This window comes from Microtus ochrogaster, chromosome 5 (genome assembly GCF_000317375.1).
Source record: "Microtus ochrogaster isolate Prairie Vole_2 chromosome 5, MicOch1.0, whole genome shotgun sequence".
NCBI lineage: Eukaryota > Metazoa > Chordata > Mammalia > Rodentia > Cricetidae > Microtus > Microtus ochrogaster.
In genome coordinates this window covers 59,041,625-59,060,997 of record NC_022012.1, presented here as the reverse complement: position 1 = coordinate 59,060,997, position 19,373 = coordinate 59,041,625, and positions in this window count along the sequence as shown.

The window sequence follows — 19,373 nt, the reverse complement described above, 5'->3', positions numbered from 1 at the left end:
AGCTTGTATTCTAGAATCTTAGATTTAAGTTTTTACAGCTTTATTCTTTGCATAAAGTCTTTCATTTATTCATTCTTTTGCTATTTTTGTACCTTTGCTAAAATATACGGAGGATGTACTGTGCTGTGAGATATGTGAAACACTGGACACGGCAAGGTAGATGAGCATTGTTAGTGCTCAGTCAGCATCTAAACAGAGGGACAAGCTTCATGCCTGGCAATAAGAAGAGTGGAAATGCACAGGAGGGAGCCTGGCTGTCCGGGCACTGAGATGGAAAAGTCACATATGTTTTCTTTTCTGAAGGATGCTTGAATGAATCTGAAACAGTGAGTAAGTCTACAAGCTGGACAGGAGACAGAGCACAGGAAGCAAGTCTTCTTAGAAAGACTCAGGTGAAAGAATTGGGGATGGCCTATGCAAGAAAGAGCCTGTCATGTGGGAATAGTGAGGACAGAGCCACAGCAGGACCTGCCTTGGGGTCACTGAGGGAAACAGATTGTCCAGTGTCTTTTGTGTCCTGATAAAGGGACTGAACTTTGGCCTAAAAATCAATGTTGAAATAATTAAAAGTTCATGCGAAGTAACAAATTACCTAGTCTGGTAAGACTTTTTTTTTTTTAAATCTTTAGAATGTAGAAAGTGTTCATAGGTTTATGGGTTAAAGTCAGGGTCTTCTATTTGATTCCATTGGTCGACTTCTCTGTTTTTATGCCAATACCAAGCTGTTTTCAATACTGTAGCTCTGTAATAGAGTTTGAAGTCAGGGATGGTGATGCCTCCAGACAATCCTTTATTGTATAAGATTGTTTTGGCTATCCTGGGTTTTTTTTGTTTTTCCATATAAAGTTGATTATTGTCTTCTCCAGATCTGTGAAGAATTTTGATGGGATTTTGATGGGGATTGCATTGAATCTATAGATTGCTTTTGGTAGAATTGCCATTTTTACTATGTTGATCCTCCCAATCCAAGAGCAAGGGAGGTCCTTCCATTTTCTGGTGTCCTCTTCAATTTCTTTCTTCAAAGACTTAAAGTTCTTGTCAAATAGATCTTTCACTTCCTTGGTCAGAGTTACCCCAAGATATTTTATGCTATTCGTGGAATATAAAAGGTGATGCTTCTCTGATTTCCCTCTCTGCTTCCTTATCCTTAGTGTATAGGAAGGCAACTGATTTTTTGGAGTTGATCTTGTATCCTGCCACATTACTAAAGGTGTTTATGAGCTTTAGGAGTTCTTTGGTAGAGTTTTTGGGGTCGCTTATGTATACTATCATATTATCTGCAAATAACGAAAGCTTAACTTCTTCCTTCCAATACGAATCCCCTTGATCCCCTTATGCTGTCTTATTGCTATTGCTAGAACTTCAAGCACTATATTGAAGAGGTATGGAGAGAGTGGACATCCTTGTCGTGTTCCTGATTTTAGTGGGACGGCTTTGAGTTGTTCTCTGTTTAATTTAATGTTAGCTGTCGGCTTGCTGTAAATTGCTTTTATTATATTTAGGTATGACCCTTGTATCCCTAATCTCTCCATGACCTTTATCATAAAGGAGTGTTGAATTTGGACCCAGCAATACCACTCTTGGGAATATGCCCAAGAGAGGCCCTAACATACAACAAAAGTATATGCTCAACTATGTTCATAGTAGCATTGTTTGTAATAGCCAGAACCTGGAAACAACCTAGATGCCCTTCAACGGAAGAATGGATGAAGAAAGTATGGAATATATACATATTAGAATATTACTCAGCAGTAAAAAACAAGGACTTCTTGAAGTTTGAGTACAAATGGATGGAAATAGAAAACACTATCCTGAGTGAGGTAAGCCAGACCCAAAAAGAGGAACATGGGATGTACTCACTCATATTTGGTTTCTAGCCATAAATAAAGGACATTGAGCTTATAATTCACGATCCTAGAGAAGCTAAATAAGAAGGTGAATCCAAAGACAAACATATAGGCATCCTCCTGAATATTAACCTTCATCAGGCGATGAAAGGAGACAGAGACAGAGACCCACATTGGAGCACCGGACAAAAATCTCAAGGTCCAAATCAGGGCCAGAAGGAGAGGGAGCACTAGCAAGGAACTCAGTACACCCACACACTGAGACAATGGGGATGTTCTATCGGAAATTCACCAAGGCCAGCTGGCCTGGGTCTGAAAAAGCCTGGGATAAAACGACTCTCTGAACATAGCGGACAATGAGGACTACTGAGAACTCAAGAACAATGGCAATGGGTTTTTGATCCTACTGCACATACTGGCTTTGGGGGAGCCTAGGCAGTTTGGATGCTCACCTTACTAAACCTGGATGGAGGTGGGTGGTCCTTGGACTTCCCACAGGGTAGGGAACCCTGATTGCTTTTCGGGCTGAGGAGGGGGGGGTGGAGGGGGAGGGAAATGGGAGGTGGTGGCGGGGAGGAGGCAGAAATCCTTAACATAAATAAATAAATTTAAAATAAATAAAAAAAAAGAATGTAGAAAGTGTTAGTTACTTTTAAGGTTCCCGTCAACATTTGACACATTTGTGTACTTTATAACCTGTGGCAAAGGTCAGTTGTTGCTTCTACCAGCAGCTACTGCGGACTCTGTGCTCATTTCTTTAAATACTTTATAGTGACTAAGTAAATATTTCTGCGTTTGGTTCCCTTTTTAAATGTAGAACAGTGAAAGTAATATATGCCATTGTACTTTCCATTTCTTGGTTTCAGTTTTTCCGCTGTATGGTGAAATATGATTACCATTGTTTTTCAGAGTCTGTTGAAGTTTTCAGAGATTTCAAGATAACAGCGGCTTATTTTGCTGCTTTCCTGCATTCAAAAGCAGATACCCACTATGTACGCTTTGAAGTTTTTCATAAGGTTTTGAAACAGGAGCTGTTTAATGGAGGCTGCAAATTTGCATATAATAATGTAAAACAAACTTTTGACAGGGAGAAATGGATTGCACATGAAAGATGGTAAAGGACTAGCCTCATTGCTTCATCTCCTGACCTCCCTGAGCAAGAATCTTCTCCAAGCCATGAATAATCACGCAGATCATTTATCTGGCAATGCTATAAGGGAAGCAAAAGATGGAACAATAAAGCCTTTTGACGTCTGGCGTGAGTTATGGATTCCATTCTGGCACGGAGCACCAGGGCACATTTGTATGTCCAGCACATGTCTGAACCTCATCAAAGCACAGCAAAAGACAGAATTGCTGGGTTTATCAAGAGCTAAATTTTTTGAAGATTAACAGGCAAGTAATGCTTTATTTTTAAAATATTAACTATAAAGATATGTGGGCTTTATTCCTCCTTTAAGTGCTACCCATAGGCAGCAGAGTGTTAAATGATTTAATGAATTTTAGGGCAAAACCTGGAAATTTTCCTTCACAGTGTACAGAGTTATGGGAAGGTAATGTCAGATAATTTCAAGTTCGAAGGCTTAATTTGAATGGATTCATTAATTTCAATATGGAACTTTTATGAATATCTGTTATGTGGCACTGGATATTATTTAGGCTACAGACATATAGAGCAATGGGACAGAATAGAGATTACAGAAGAAAACTCCTGCATCAGCACCCCATTTCACAAAAGTGTTAAGAAAATTCATTGGGAAAAGAGTATTTCAGCAAATATTGCTGGGGAATTTGAATAGCCACATACGGATAATCGGAACCAGATCCTTATCTTTTTCTATATATAATAATTAACTCCAAGTTGATTAGACACCTACATGTAAATCATAAAACTATAAAATTACAATAAGAAAACATAGAGGAAAGACTGCAGGACATTAGACAGAAAACACAACTACAGACTAACAAATGGGACTTCATGGAATTAAACAGATTCTGCACAACAAAGGAATAATAACAGGGAAGGATTTAACACATGGGTTAGAAGAACACACTTCCTTTTCAACAAACATCTGACAAGGGGCTGGCATTGAATCTATACATAGAACTAAAATAACTTAACAACAAAACATGAAATAATCCAATTAAAAATGTGCACCAGACCGCAATAGAAATGTTTCAAAGGAAGATGTCTATGTGGACAACACACTCTTCACCAGGGAAACTAAGGCCCAAATCACTCTCAATGAGCTATAACTTCCCTAGTAAAAACAGCTGCGATCTGGAAGATTAAAGTGAAAAGGTTTGGTGGGTGTGTGCATGATGCGGAGAAGAGAGACTCTCGTGTACATTGGTGGGATTGTAAATTAGTATACCTATAATGCCAATCATTGTGGCAGTTTCTCAAAAAACTAAAATAGAGGTGTCAATGACCTAGTAATCCTTCTTCTATATGTATTCAAAAAAAAAGGAAAGAAAACAGTATTGGAAAGATCATCTCCATGTCAAGTTCAATGTGGTATAATTCACAATATCCAAGAATGAAAAGAACCTAAGATTCTATCGACTGACACATGGAAAAAAACTACTACCTATGTACAAGAGAATGATGTCCACGCAGGATGCGGGCTTGCCACTGTGACACAATGGCTAGAAGGAGAAGCCATTGTGTTGACATAAGCTAGATACAAGTACCGCATGACAGCACTCAAATGTGGAATCTAAAAATGCTGCTCTCATAGTAGGTGAGAATGAGATGTGGGTTGTCAGATCCTGCGGTGAATGTGTAGGGAGAGTTATGGGGAAAGCTTAGTTGATGAATAACAAGTTGTTGTTAGAAGTGAATATTGTTCTAGTGTGTTTGTGCAGAGCAAATTAAATATAGATAATATAGATAATTACAACATACTATATGTTTCTCCCTAAAAGTTAGAAGAAAGGATTTTGAGGGTTTTGACTATACAGAGGTGATGGATGTTTGAGGAGATTACCCAGATTTGAATATTACTAAATATGTATATGAAACAAAATATCATCTTGTAACCTGTAATAGATACATGTTTGGGTATTATTTAAAGTAATAATGAAAAAGAAGTAAGTGTTAATTTAAAACACTGAGAATGATTCTTGATTTTGGAGTTTGTAGTTGGTTTTGAGTTTTGTAGGTGTTTCTGGGAAAGAGATTCTGTGTAAAGAATATAACAAGGACGAAGTAAAGTTTGTTTTCTTGCTAGACAGTGCTAGAAATATGAAGTTTATTAGATAATGGTTGACATAAAATCAAATAGAAATACTTTTTTGTCAGTGAGATAGAAATAATCATCAATATCAAATAAAATTCCTATCCATAAAATACCAGAAAAGATCTTTTAAAGACAGAGCTTCTTCCTATCTTCCCCATGGGAGCTATGTCATTCGCTGTCTTGGTTATTTTCTGGGATGCATTTCCACATCCTTCCCACAGGAAGCAGACATGCTCTTGGTTAAAGATAACTAAGTTGAGCACAGGACGTTTAAACTCATGATGTTTGGAATAGGTGCTGGCAGGTCAAGGGTTACAGAAGAAACCTTTGCAGAGTTTGTTTGTGACTTAAAACTTAAGTGTGGCTTTATGAAGTTGAATAAAAACTACTGCAAAATAAGATAAGAGTTTGATTTAGAATAGGTTAAGAAGGAAGAACCTGGCTTTAAAAAACATAGAATCTCACCCAGACAGAGAGCAGCTGAAGCAGTTTTTCTAATTTATATGAAAATGTGAGGTGTCTTAGTGTCCTTATGGGTTAGCATTCAAATCACTTCTACACAGTGATAACCCATATATTTAAATTATGCTCAGAAAGGCAACCTGATGCTAAGAAGTTCTTCGGGATCTGCATAAAGTTCTAGAATAACTTAAAATTTTTCTGCATTTGGATGAGTTGATGTGGTGTCTGAAATACGGGGAGGAAGAGCAGGCACATGTCTATTATCCTGACTTTTGAATGGCTGATTCAGTGTCTGAGCTATGGACTGGGTATGCCATAGACTGTGCTCATCTTTTAAGGTATCCCCATGCAGAGCTGTGGTCTGCCAAGTGGCTCTGTAACACATCCCAGTACCTAGCAGCTGTCTATCATGGCTGATCTGAGATCTGACCATAAGCTTGGAAATGTTTCCATTTCACCTCATGGTTATATGCGGTTATACCGGGAAGAACACTTTGTATTGGGCAGTTTATGGGACAATGGAAAAGCCTTGCTGAATACCTTTCTTATGCTTATTGAACACCTGTGCTCCCATGTCCTTATTCCTAGGGATTATTTTGTTTAATAGAGTGACCTCTAGTTAGATTCATTTTCCTATAAATGCCATGATTTCATTTTTTTAAGGCTAAATAACATTCATTGAGTATATGCACCACATAGTCTTTAACCATTTGTCTGCCAATGAGAATTGAGATTCTATTTTCCGGCTGTTGAGAACAATGCAGCTAGATACAAAGATATATAAAAATATCTTGCTATGTTGACTTTGATATCTTTGGATATGTACTTGAGTTTCATAACAAGGTAGTATGGTAATTTTATTTTTTCCTTTTTAAAGGAAACTGTACACGGATTTCTAAAGTAGTGACTTTAGTTTATCTTTCCTCTGGTAGTAAACAAGGACTTTTCTTTCCCTAAGTCTTTGCCCACATTTATTGTCTTATGTTTCCTTGATTGTCTTTCTGTCTGTTTGGACAGACTTTTAAAGCAGGCTTCATTAGCAATTTTCTAATGGCTGAAGATGAACAAATGAATTTTTGGGGAGACAAAAAAATTCATCTATGAAAAAGCCCCCTATACCAAAATGGGACAAAATGATCAATATTTATCTCACATGGAATTATTTATAATTTGTTTAAAATACCATATCTTCATGTGTAGTATATGTAAGGCAGCTTGTTATGAGTGTCTGCTCTTAATTACTAATGACCCTTTGTTTAATAGAAACATATTTTTACAATGTCCATCAACTGAAGCCATGCATTATTATGATCTATTGCACTGTGATTGACGTGAGCCCATGAGATGGCATTTCCGTCTTTATGATGCACAACGTGCTCTTTTCCTATTCTCTTCTAGTCTCATCTCTTTTGTCAAAAGCATAGTTTGGGCAGATCTTCACCTACAGTCTTCCTCCCTTTATATCAGCTGCCAACATCTGTACCACCCTCTCTCTCTGGAAATCCACTGATCGTGCTAGCCAGGGAGTCGTTCTCCTTTCTATCCTTGGCTTCCATTTCCAATTTTCCAAGCTTATCTTTAGCTTAGTAACAGGCCACCTGCTGAGGTCTCTTAGCTGTCTCTCTTCCCTTCACACAAATCCAGACTTCTTTCCTTCTGTGTGCCCTCTCAGCCTCCCTACCCTACCCAGTCCATCCCAATTCCTTCCTGTCAGCTCAAAATACCTAGAAGCATGTTCTACCTGGGGCCCCAGTAATGACACCTGGCAGGAACTCAGAAATACTGCCTACCAGGAAACATACAGACACTCCATTCCTAAGATTTAGAAAGACCAATAGAAACCAAGGAGTGAAGTATTCACCAAACAAAGACAGACCAGATATTAACACCTATAATTACACCCATCCCAAACTCAGGCATGCATGTAGATTCCAGCATGAAGAAACAATAACAACCAGGAAATGTTCCTCCAGTAGAGTTCAGCATCCCACCTCAGTGGACCTGAAAAATGCAATATAACTGAACCATGAGGCAAGTACTTCAAAATAGGTATTACAATTTTTTCAAGGACTTTAAAGAGGTTATGAGAAAATACATTAATGAAATATTTTGAAGACACAAACAGTCGAATGAAATGAAGAAAACAGTACAAGGCATGAGGTTGAAATGGAATCACTAAAGAAAACCCAAACTGAGGGAAAAATTTAGGAACTCCAACAGGAAACTCAGAGTCAAGGCTCCCCAGCAGCATACAAGAGTGGAAGAGAGAATCATCTCAGGCACTAAAGACAAGATAAGAAATGGATATTTCAGTGAAAGAAAGTTTTAAATCTGAAAACATCTAGCCATAAAACATCCAGGAACTATGGGACACTATGAAAAGATTGAATTTATGAATAAAAGGAATACAGGAAAGAGAAGAAACCCAGGTCAAAGGCACAAAGAATATTTTCAACAAAATCGTATAACAAAGTTTCCCTAATGATCAACAAATGAAGAACTAGTTTTCTTCAATGGTGTCTCAATTTGGACACAACCCACTCTTAAGGCCAGCTCCCATGCTCAGCAGTAGATGGCAACACAAAGTGAACTAACTCAGTGACATTTCTGGGGGCCTTTGTCTCATAATGTTTTGTAAGGGCTTTTCTTTTCTTCTTCTTTTTTATATTTTTTAACTTTACATGTCCTTTGTGTATATATTATGGTTTATAGTTTTATATTTTTATAGGATTTCTGTGTGTAGAGAGACAGAAATTGACATACTGATAAAAAAACAGAACTATTACAAATTTTTCTGCGTTACTTGGAACGTTTTTAATGGAAAGATCTATTTATTATTAGAACGGAGAAAGTTTCCCAGTGTAAGTTGAAATGTTTTGGTATAATTCAGTCATTAAGAAGAAAATGACAAGCATATTCTCAACCTAAGATAATGAAGCTGAGCTTCATTTTGCAATGAAGGTGAGTCATCAAAATATTTATATTTCAAGAACTGTATTCCAGAGACTTTCTACTGTAAGAAAAGTGAGGCCAGTTAGAAGTTAAACTAGTACTGTATTGACTAAAAAGGTTAGCTGAAGAATACAAATCTTTAAAAACCCTTCAGGCAACATATAACTCTTCCAAACTGTAAGATACCCAGATTTGTATCTTTTCCATTGTCTTGATATTTGCAAAATTCATAGAAAATAGAGTTGACATAATGAAAAAAATATTGAGTCACCTGGAGATTTAAGCAGACTGACTGTTGTCCAATGCTTTCTGAGGACTGGTTGTCTTCTATGATGCTTCATTTCTACACAGGGAGGAGCAGTTTTTTTTTTTTTTTCATGGAGGGAAGACTTGCTTGAACAAGTCAACAGACTCCAAAAACTCGTGACCATAAGAAAGTACGAGGGCCAGGCGATGGTGGCTCACGCCTTTAATCCCAGCACTTGGGAGACAGAGGCAGGCAGATCTCTGGGAGTTCGAGGCCAGCCTGGTCTACAAAGAGCTAGTTCCGGGACAGGCACCAAAGCTTCAGAGAAACCCTGTCTCGAAAAACCAAAAAAAAAAAAAAAAAAAAAGTCCATTCTACTCTTACTATAAAATGATCCTGGAATACTTTAGGAAGAAATGTTAAACTCAGTAAATTTATCACTTTCTTTCCACTCAAGTGTAGTGTCTGGTTTAACAAAGACATGTTTGTGCTTCCACTACACAAAACGTTAACGATCCTTTTTATTATTAGTGGAGATGGATGAACGGATTAACTTAGGAAAGGGTTTTGTGGCCTTTAAGCTATTGTTTTAATCAGGTATTTATATTTTCATTGATGGTGCATATCACAAATTTTTCTGTTGGAGTAGCAAAACTTCAAGAGCACAATACTGTGCCATCTATTCTTAATCTATTGTTATCACTTCATAAGTGCATGTGTCTTTGGAAGTTGCCAGAAACTACTTTTCTTTTCCACAACACAAATGCGCTTCATTGGAATTGCAAGTAATTAGTTTCTCAAGTAATTGGTTCTGTGGAGGAACAATACTGGGGGACCACAGCCCCACTTCCAGCTATGGTATTAAGCAGACAATAAAATATCCTAAGTTTTTGTGATTCTGCTATTCTGTACATGTATCGCTGTGCCTTGGGTCCACCTTTTTAACAGGGACTCAAGAGAAAAGGCCGCCTGTTTGCAAGTAACATCGGTAATGGCTCATCTGGCTGTGATGCCTAGGCAAAGCGCTGACGGTGGGAGTCAGTGACCCAGAGTGGAGAACTCAGGCTAATGTGATTGCTGGGTGTTTTCACTAGCTCGCAGACCTCGTTAGGAACAAGTGCTAGTGGGGAAGTTCTCCAGTTTATGATTCCCCGAACAGGAAGAAGTCAGCATGACCAACAGCACAGTGCAGTTTATTATCTCCCAAGTACAGAAGCATCTGCTAAGAGAGGCACAATTGGGATTGAAAAATGAACAGATACATCCCATCCAGCAGTTTGAAAGAGGCCACTTCACTTTTCACAAATGTTCTCACTGAGTTGATGCAGTGCTTGTCATTAGCCCAGCACACCAAGGATGAGAGAGAAAAACAGCTGCGTTATAGAAAGAGCAACGCTTCTGAAAAAGAGCAAAAACACTTTCAGTTTTTCTCCCGTAGGTCCTGAGACATCACCGTTCACTCTGGATCTACCTACCTATACTCATGCCAACTTGTAGAATATTTTTCAGGAAATGACACTAGCCAGTCTGCTCTCCGGATATTTAGGAAGAAAATGGGGAGGGAGTTCTCAGACCAAATTAGCTGCCTAGCCTCAGCAGGATCTTGAGATCCTTTGCTCCTTTGTCATGTCTTTCTTCCACAACAACACCCCTCCCCCATTTTTATTTTTTTTATTTTTATTTTTTTTATTTTTTTTTGTGGTTTTTCCAGACAGGGTTTCTCTGTGGTTTTGGAGCCTGTCCTGGAACTAGCTCTGTAGACCAGGCTGGTCTCGAACTCAAAGAGATCCGCCTGCCTCTGCCTCCCGAGTGCTGGGATTAAAGGCGTGCGCCACCACCGCCTGACTCCCCCATTTATTCTTAAAGTTTTCTTCCTTAGCTTCAGTGCCTGGGCCATTTCTCCTCAGTCATTTTACTGAAGGTATTGTCTGTGGCTGCCCCTCAGTTGCTTACTAAAGTGCTTCCCCATGTGCCCCGGGTCTTATGAAGAGCTGTTTCCGGGGACTTGGCTCTTTCTTCTACAGCTTCTAGTTTCTACCCAGTCTCTATGCTAAGCTCCTTCTTTGGAAGGAAAAGAAAGCAATCTGGAATGGATTCTTTAGACATTAGGTTTGAGAATTAGCCTGCCTATTCAGTTCTTCCTGGAAATATTATGATATGCCATGGTGTATAGAAGACTAAAGATTGAAAGTAAAAACCACACACTGGGAGCTGGAGAGATGGCTCAGATGTTAAGAGTGTTGCCTGTTCTTCCAAAGGTCCTGAGTTCAATTTTCAGCAATCATATAGTAGCTCACAACCATCTGTAATGAGGTCTGGTGCCCTCTTCTGGCCTGCAGGCATACAGACAGAATATTGTATACATAATAAATAAAAAATATTTAAAAAAATAAAAAATTAAAACCACACACTGTGTGTGGGGAAGCTTTGTTAGTCTAGCCACCTAACTCTCACCAGTAGCTGTTTTTATAGAGCATAATATATCTGCCCATATTTGTTAACCAAATAACAACTGAGTGAAACATAACTTTAGTGAATAAAAGTTTAATTTAAAATTTTACTCAGAGTTAATTATGATATTCCATACTTGTTTTCAAATCTGCAGATTTTTCTCATATTTAACTTTGGAAACAGAGCAGTCAAAACTAATATTCATGCTGAAATTTTATCTTGGTTCCTACTTAATGTCTAAAATTTTTAAAAGAGTATATATATATACGCATATATATGCATATATATATATATACATATACACTCTAAACGTATTTATATCTTAATGTCTTATTTTTGAATTGTGAAAAAATTGGTATCAGTTGAAATTTTAAAGGGACATTACCTATAGTAGAGACATTCAACATGGAGTTTGTGTCTTAGTGGGGAGGCAGGTGGTCTAGGACAGATAAACATCACTCTAGAATATAGTGTATCTGTGCTAGAGGCTGTGTGAGCCATTCTTAGAAAACCCAGGGAACAGAAAATGTGACCTAGGAACCTGACAAAACAAAACAAGCCTGAGACTCGGGGCTTTCGGGCAGCTGGGGCCCAGGCAGGATGCTAGAAGGGAGTGGAAACGTGCTGCCCTGTGCATCCAGGATGGGTCACTATGGGCCTTACACACACTGAGGACATAGAACTCTCCAACACCCAGCAGGAGCGATGATGATTACAGCGCAGACTCTTACTGATAACTGTCATGTGCCAGTTGGTGTTATTTTGCATAACTATTTAGACAATATTTCTTGTTTTCCATACAGATCACAGGCTCTGAATTAGCTTCCTTGTATGGGGGGTGGGATGTGTATAATTTAGGGTATTCAAACTTGAATGTAGACCCTGTTATCTCCAACTATAATTTCATCTTTCTAACGCCCGTGCAGTTGCCTCCCGTAAATCCAAAGACGGAAACAAGTGACTTTATGTCATTTTTAAATACACCGGATTAATTACAGTGTAATTACTTGTACAGTGATTTTTAGAGTACAAGAGGAAATACAAAATTTATAGAGCGGTAGGATGCACCGAGATGAGGCAGCATCAACATGCAGGAGGAAGTGAGATCTGGCAGAGGGGAGTAGGGGGACTGTGCGGGGTAGAGCGCTTTTGTTTTCTAGTTGGTGTGCAGAAATAATAGCTATCTTCTACAATTACATAGGTTATAGGAGATTATACATATAAAAACCTATGCCGTAGTACTCAAATCGACTAATTATTACCTGTGCGCATGAATGGTAATCTGGAAATAATGGCTGCCTTCAGAAGTGCACTGGCTGCTTTGGGGAATCACTGCCATTTGTGATAACTATATTTAATCTTTCAGGCTTAATGACAATGCATATGCAATCTTTTTACCCAGTGGAACACAGGTTATAGGTACCAAAGTATTATGCTTTCTGTTTCAGAATGTCCATGAAAATTCACGTATTTATTCATTATTTTTGAATCACAGGGACAACCTCATGAGAGGTTATCCAGAAGCATGAAAAATGATGCATAAGAGATTATTCCATACAAGGCAATTATTATTTTAAAACTAATAGAACCACTTGGAAGGCAATACCTCAAAAAGCTAACAAATGTAATAGAAAGAGCTTGAGAACATGGTTTCATGCTCCCTGCAGTCATTGCACACTTCCTATATGTATACAGAGCTTGAATTTTATTGCAAGGGTATTGGTTAAAAGTTTAATCTGTGAGCCATGTCTAGATAAAGGTTATTCTACACATGTAACTCCTTTGGGTTGTCTTTTAGTATAGGGACATTTTGTTTCATTGCTTTAACTAAAATTGCTTTTAGTACTGGAGATCATAATTATCATATTTAGGTCAATCAGTATGTTTTCTCCCAAGCACAATTTTGCAGTTCCTTCGTGAAGAACCAAAGGGATCCACTTGTAAAGAAGTGGGCGGGTGAAGTACCATTTGGGCAGTCTATAAGTGAGGCCCATGCTTATCTGATCAGGAGGGCAGACTGTGCGGCACAGTACACTCAGTTACTGTGAGCCACAAATGGTATATCGCAATCAACTGATGGTTCTTAGAACAGGACATAATACTTCATTGCAGGTTTGTCTTTTTAAAAAAAGCATTAATTATTGCTTTAAGATATCAAGATGGCAAACTGGACGTCTGTTTTATCTGCCAGTCTCAGATTTTCTATTTTGAAATTTTACTCTTTTGAAGATTGTTTGTACATATTTTTGAGAGGATTATAATAGTTTGAGACCTATAAATCATGTTTAATAATCAGATCAAGATGATTAGGACTTCCACCTCAAACACTGGCCATTTCCATATATTGAAATCTTTGACTTTGTTGACATCATGAGTTGTAACTGTAGTTACCCTATGGTGCTGTATATAGAACATTGTAGTTAATTCTTTTGTGTTGGTATCAGATAATAATCATTGCCTCTTTTGCTTTTTCCTTCCTGATCTCCAACCACTATTCACTCTCTTCTTCCAGAACAGATTTTTTAAAGGTTTTCAAAATAAGTGAGAACACCTAACATTTGTCACTCTGTGCTTAGTTCATCTCCCTCAAAATGGTATCTTCTGTGTCAACCTAGGTTTCTATGAAAAGAACTCAATTCCCTTGTGTTTTATTATATTTATGTATCCCCTTTTCCTTATTTATTTGTCCATGAATGGACACCATGCCTAATATGAGATCTTGATTTTTGGGATGGCACAGCAATGTGTATGGGAGGGAAGGCTTCTCTTATATATCATATTTGAATATTTTTGAACATTTGTCTAGTACTATTTCTGGATCATAAATTATTTCTATTTTGGGGTTATTTTTAGGAACCTCTATATTATTTTCTATCCTGGATGCAGATATTCCAAGCAACAGTAGTCTGGGAGTTCCCTTTCTCTTTCATCTTAATAGCTTTTATCAGTTTTTTTTTTTAGTAATAGTTGTTATAGCCATTTTTAATACATTTCACTATGGTTTGATATAGTTTTCCTGGTAATTAGTTATATTAAGCATTTTTCATAAATATGTTGGTGTTTTGTATGTCTCTTTTTCAAATGTCTATTCAGATCATCTGTCTATTTAAAAATGACATTCTTTCTACTGACCTTTTACAGTTCTTTGAGTTTTCTAGCTATTAATCTCTAGTCAGATGGTTAGTTTATAAGTATGGTTTTTGTGTCTTCACTCTATCGACTGTTTACTTTGCTGTGTGTAGCTTCTTAGTTTGATCTTGTACCATTTATCTATTTTTGCTTGTTCCCTGTCCTTAGGAGGTTCTGCTCTGCATATTTATTGTCACGAAGTACTGGTATATTTTCTCCAAAGTGTACTGGGGCTTCGGGGTTTATGTATAGGAAACAAGTCTCCGATCTGTGTGGAGCTGGTTGCTGTGATAGGAAAAGGGAGCTTCAGTGTTTAGCAGCATTGTTTTCTGTTATTCTCTAGTGTGTTTGCTCACACAGGCCAGTCCACGAATAAAATTCCCTGTTCTCACTTCTCTCAATCTTTTCCAAATGCAGGTGCCGTTTAGTTCTGACATGTGATGTATTATTAACTTTTAGCTGACCAGGTGCTTATCCACTCATTTCTAGTTTATGAAACATTGATGGTTTATTATATTTTCTTTTCTTGTGTTACTAAACACTATAAATTTCTAGGACAAGAAGCATCTTCTAGAGTCAAGGCTTATAGTTATTTATCTTTTTAACTAAGAAGAAAGTCAAGAGGGCTGGAAAGATGGTTCAGCAGTTAAGAGCACTGGCTACTCTTCCAGAGATCCCAAGTTCAAGTCCCAGCAACCACATGGTGTCTCACAACCATCCGTAGTGAGATCTGGTGCATTCTTCTTACTTTCAGGCATATATGCAGCCAGAACACTGTATACATAATAAATAAATAAATAAATAAATAAATAAATAAATAAATCTTTTTTTAAATAAGAAGCAATTCAATTTAAAAATAAAATTTGATTTTATATTTTTGCAAATAATAACCATGTCTATTTTGATATTCTTAAATACATATTGCCGTGACTGAATTGAACTAATTAATATGCATATTTCTTCTTATTCATTCCCTTGCTTCCTTCCATTCTTTTTCTGAGTGGAGAAGACTTAACTTAAAATCTTAACTACCTTAAAATTTGTTGCAAAGACCAGGCAGTACTAATTAAGCAAGATGTGGTGGATGTGTGTCAATGTGCTTCTCTAACCCATAGCAATAGTCAGATTATTGGTAAGTATTTTTTCAAGAATATATGCATCGTTACAAACTATAGTCATGACTTTGTACAGGGTGGGCTTGTAATTCTTAATCATTGTTGATATTAATAATGAAGATGTCTTATCTTCCACCCATAATTCAAACAACTTCAAACGAATCAAATTCCAAATCATTAAATACTTGTTCTAATGCTCCATGTAAGTTCTGACTGTATTCTTCAAGGAGATATGCAAATTTTATACCCTTTATCAGGGTCTTAGACAAAAGAGTTACTTGCAAAATTCTATCCTAATAAATTATTTCAAATTAGGATTCTTTCTCTTTGTATTACACATTATGCAAACCCTTACTTTTTGATTTTGTTTCTTGTATAAATTGTAGTTCAGTGTTTTTAGTGGTTGAGCAAGTTTTTAATCTTTCTGACTGAAGTAATTTAAAACATCATCTTGATCATTTCTTTATAATGTAGTAGGAGCTAGAGGGAGGAGGTACGTAGGGAGTTCTGAAAACTTACCTTGAACGGCAGAAATCTATTGTCGCAGACTGACATCATATTTACTGTTTTAATAGCTTATTTCTGCTTTTCCACAGGGTTAGCATTTGAGGTTTGTCCTGCTTCAGTGCCAGGTTACCAGTAGTTCTTGTTTTCAATACTCAATAGAGGAGAACAGCGGTACACCTTGGGATCTACCACCTCTTGGGTAATCAGCAGTGCCTAGTCTTTGCAACAGTGTCTTGCACCTCATCTATTTTTCTCCCAGCATACACATAGGAGAGAATCTTAGAAGACTTAAGGGGCAGAAAAGAATGTAGTAAAAAATATACTATCTGGATTTATTAAGGAAAATGCATTTAAAAAAACAGAAAATAAAATAAAAACAAAACAAAATATAGCTTTTTGTCTTGTCTTGACTACTTGAAAAAAATAAACACACATGTTCACAAGTCAGCTGGCCTTTTAAAAGGGTTCAGTATGACATAGATGTTTTATTTTTCTTCTTATCTTGCACACAGCCTAAGCTGTTCCCCTGGGCTCAGCTCTTGCTCTGAGCTCTCATGATCCAGAACTACTTCCATGTTGAAGCACAGCAGCTTGTTCAATGTTGCAGCACTTGAGGTGCTCTGCTTCTGGATCCTGTGGCTCTTCTCTCCTGCTGACTTTGTTTCACAGACACTGCTTACATGAGTGGGTGGAATGCCCAGCCGTCTTTGCTTAAATAAAAATACTGCCCAAGTTGTAGTCTCTGAAGCCTTTCTGACATCCATGGAAATACGCTATTTCCTTCTTCTTTGAAAACTCACTGCTGGGGCTAGGGAGATGGCTCAGCTGGGAAGTGCCTGTTACTCAAGCATGAGAACTTGAGGTGGGCCACTCAGTGTTCATGCAAAGAAACAAGGTGTAGCAGTGTGTATGTGTAGCTCTGGGGGAGCAGAGATCAATCTAGATCTCACTGATCTCAGCCAGCCTAGCCAAATGGCCGAGCCTTGGGCTCAGTGAAAGATTCTCTCTCAAAAATTGGAGAAGGATCAAGAAAGACACCTGGTTTTTGGCTTTCATTTGCACATGCACGTGTGTGCATGCACATCTGCCAGAAAAAAATCCAAGATGGGATACTCAGGACAGACATAAAATGAATAAAATCACAGTTACATATACTTACCATGTATGGAATTTATCACACACACACACACACACCCCAACAGCTAAGACACAAGCTTGTGGCTCAGGAAAAGTAATGGAAGGACACTGTTGTAACACAAAGGGGGGCCTGCGTACTGATCTCCTTCATAATGCGACATGAGAAATGCTTATTCAAATTTCTAGCTACTGTATATTTTGTTGGAGAATTCACTATATTCATATTCACACTAAGCCTTGTGTGTTACTCTAGGCAAATACCATTTACAGTCTAAACTTACATTTGAAGAGCACAAAGTGGGCCAACATCATTCCTAATTTGGTTGCTTCATTCAGAAACATTTTCAAGGCATTATTATCCTTCATGAATATTTTAATAGACCCTAAATCATCATTCAAATGATAGGAATACTATTAACTTTTCCCCTCTCCTGCCATAAAACTTTAGCGATAGCATTGAGGAAAGGGATCAGTTACTGTCGTTATCATTTGCTTTGTGAAAAAGAAATGATATTTACTGTAAACCATCCGTTGTTACAGTTTTTCTTCCCCCCAAATTTATTGTCTTTTACACACCTAGAAATTGTACACTTTTATCAGTGATAACATCACATCTTTATTCAGCTACAAGCTATGCGAAGACACCATGCCATTCATATAATAAATGATTCATCGACTTTGCTTTTCCTGATGAATTTTACATGAAGAAAATAAGGAGTTAGGTTGGAAGAGGAATGGTCATGTCAGCTTCAGAATGGACACCGAAGGTACAATGTTTACAGTGGCTTTCTGTGGTCCAAAGACACAATGTTTTCAGTGGCTTTCTGTGGTCCAAAGACACAATGTTTACAGTGGCTTTCTGTGGTCCAAAGACACAATGTTTACAGTGGCTTTTCTTGGTCAGCTTATTTTCTACTCCATCAGTTAAAGGTTTTCTTTCTTCAACCCAAATATTTTTATAATAATATTTTAATTAATTATTAGAATTTTATGCCTCCTCTCTGAACTGTTCTACATCTTTCTTCTCTACCATCACCTACCACCCAACTTTCATGTTTCTGCTTTTTCCCAATTAAATCCATGTTGTATTGCCCAAATACTCAAGAGAGTAAGACCTGCCCTAAAGTGTCATTGACCGATTTCTTTTCAATAGAGAGGACATAGTGGTTAAAGGGGGGTGGGGTGGAAAGAGAAGCTCTAAATGGAGGGATGGGAGAGCATTATAGAGAAGGGATGTGACTCCTCAGCCTTCAAAATCTCCTTTTTTGATTATTTTATTTTTAAAATTTAACTACATTGGTTTACCGTTTTTATCTACTTCATTTAAGAATATTCGTTTTCAGACAGTCTCAGGAGGCAGAGGCAGGTGGATCTCTGAGTAAGGTCAGTCTGGTTTGTATAGTAAGTTCCAGGACAGCCAGGGCTACACAGAGAAATCCTGTCTCAAAAAAGAAACCAAAAAACCATAGACAAAAAAAACCCCAAATTATTAATTTTCAAGACTTTTGATAGCAGAATGTCAGCATTTCCCTTAATAAATAAATTAATTAATTAATCTTTAATAGCATAAAATGTCTCTTTTATCGATATTTTTTACACAATATATTTTGATTGGCATTTCTAATCTCAGCAGAAACGGTGAAACAGAGATGTGAGGTTCCCTGAAGCCTGCTCTCCTGCTAGTCTGGCTGAAGTGATGCACTCAGGAATCAGGAAGAGACCATGTCTCAAACAATAAGGTAGAGCATCACTGAGGAAAACACTCACCACCAATTTCTGACCTACACACATGTGTGTCCTTCATGCACATGTACACATGCACAAAGGGAGATCTTGGAAATAATTTATATTTGATGTTGCTTATATTTTGTTTATATCTATCATTCATGATTTCTATTTTCAATTTTGTACTTTGCGTACACATTTAACGTAACTACCAAATATTCTGGTAAACATAAAGGAAGAAAGAAGTCAAGGTTTGCACCTTGAATTTTGAAATTGCATTTGTTTGGAGGTCAGACTTCTTAATCTTCACACATATTTTATTTCTGTTACCAAATCTCCCTGGACATCTACAGTCTTGATTGGCCATGATCATTCTGGAATCCATGTTGGATGCCTTACGACACCTTCGCTTGGGTTTCCAGACAACTTATTTTACTCTTTAAAAACGAGTGTCCAGCCGGGTGATGGTGGCGCACGCCTTTAATCCCAGCACTTGGGAGGCAGAGGCAGGCGGATCTCTGTGAGTTCAAGACCAGCCTGGTCTACAGAGCTAGTTCCA